The 779-nt window shown below is 46.5% G+C and overlaps 1 non-coding gene across 1 annotated transcript; it reads left to right on the top strand.

The window, feature by feature from the left end:
- The first annotated feature begins 363 nt into the window (after positions 1–363).
- On the top strand, positions 364–501 carry LOC114812637. The gene has a single exon (XR_003760288.1). It is a non-coding gene; the product is annotated as a small nucleolar RNA SNORA7 (small nucleolar RNA).
- Positions 502–779: the final 278 nt, after the last annotated feature.

Genomic DNA, 779 nt, shown 5'->3' with positions numbered 1-779 from the left:
GCAGCAGCCTGGATATCATCCTGCCAACTGTTTTCCTCAAAAGCCCTGAGAAGCAGCAAGGCCTAGTAGAAAGAACACAGGCAACGGGAGTCAGAGGATCTGCTTTCTAATCCTTGTTCCGCCACTAGTCTGCTCACTTAACGTTTCTGTGCTTCAGTTTCCTCAGATCAAAATGGTGATTCAATACCTATTCATTCCGTTCAATCATATATTGAGTGCTTACTGTGTGCTGAGCACCGTACTAAGTGCTTGGGAGAGTACAATAAACAATAAACAGACACATTCCCTGCTCACTTTCTCCCTCCTACTTAGGCTGTGAGCGCCATGTGGGGCCTGATTATCTTGTGTCCATCCTAGCACTTCCCCTTCTCAGGATCACACCTGGAGAGTTTCCAGTACCTTACCAGTCTCGGCGACGGGAGGGAGAGTCAAGCAGAGGCATACCCATTCCATTGCTAGCTTGGGTAGTGGCTAGCAAATGGAAGGCAATCTGTTAAAAGTCAAAACTCACCTATGCTGGGAAGCAGTGGCATGTGAGAGAGTCGAGGGTCGAGACTCAAGTTCACTGTGCGGAAGGAGGCAACAGTGAACCACTTCTTTATTTTTACCAAGAAAACTCTACGGATACACTACCAGAACGATTGCAGATTGAGGGGTATTCTGAGAGAGATGTGTCTATGGAGTCACTATGAGTCAGAGCCAGCTAGACAGTATAAGACAAGACTCCAGCACTTAGTACAGTGCTTAGCACATAGTAAATGCTTAACGAATACCATATT

This window comes from Ornithorhynchus anatinus, chromosome 5 (genome assembly GCF_004115215.2).
Source record: "Ornithorhynchus anatinus isolate Pmale09 chromosome 5, mOrnAna1.pri.v4, whole genome shotgun sequence".
NCBI classification, from domain to species: Eukaryota; Metazoa; Chordata; class Mammalia; order Monotremata; family Ornithorhynchidae; genus Ornithorhynchus; species Ornithorhynchus anatinus.
This window is presented reverse-complemented; position numbering and strand designations above follow the sequence as displayed.